At 32.1% G+C, this 476-nt stretch overlaps 1 protein-coding gene across 2 annotated transcripts in view; it reads right to left on the bottom strand.

Annotated features, from left to right (window-relative positions):
* Positions 1–476, bottom strand: part of LOC119586067 — a 39,768-nt gene that overhangs the window by 21,498 nt on the left and 17,794 nt on the right. The window lies entirely within an intron of this gene.

The following is a 476-nucleotide window of genomic DNA, read 5'->3' on the forward strand; positions in this document are numbered from 1 at the left end:
CCTCTTCATTCTTTTTTCCACAGTTTTGTTTGAAGAATATGATGAGCGCCGAGTTCAGATGAAAAGGACCGTGAACGCTTTTGCAATATGCAAGCTGAAAGTTCCACCTTATCCTTTAAAAAGTCGATCTCACCGCTGTTGCATTCTGACGTGATTTGGGTTTTGGAAAATATAATACCAACTTTTGCCCATGAAAAAGTTCGACGAGAGTGATTATGTTTTAAACTGAAGACTTTATACCAATATTAATATAACTTACACGATGTGAGAGAGATAACGTTTCTAGGAACTTTGCTGATAACAGAGCAGATTATGTGATTAACGGGGATAGATATAGATTATTACAAAGCTCATATAATTGATATGTTAATTATCCATATATTAACTGTAAAAGATATGTTTGTGGTAATGTTAATTCCAATAATTTAAAACTATTGGTATATAACAAATGTATGTTATTACGACTGTATCAATTA

The sequence above is a fragment of the Penaeus monodon genome, chromosome 20, assembly GCF_015228065.2.
Source record: "Penaeus monodon isolate SGIC_2016 chromosome 20, NSTDA_Pmon_1, whole genome shotgun sequence".
Classification (NCBI taxonomy): Eukaryota; Metazoa; Arthropoda; class Malacostraca; order Decapoda; family Penaeidae; genus Penaeus; species Penaeus monodon.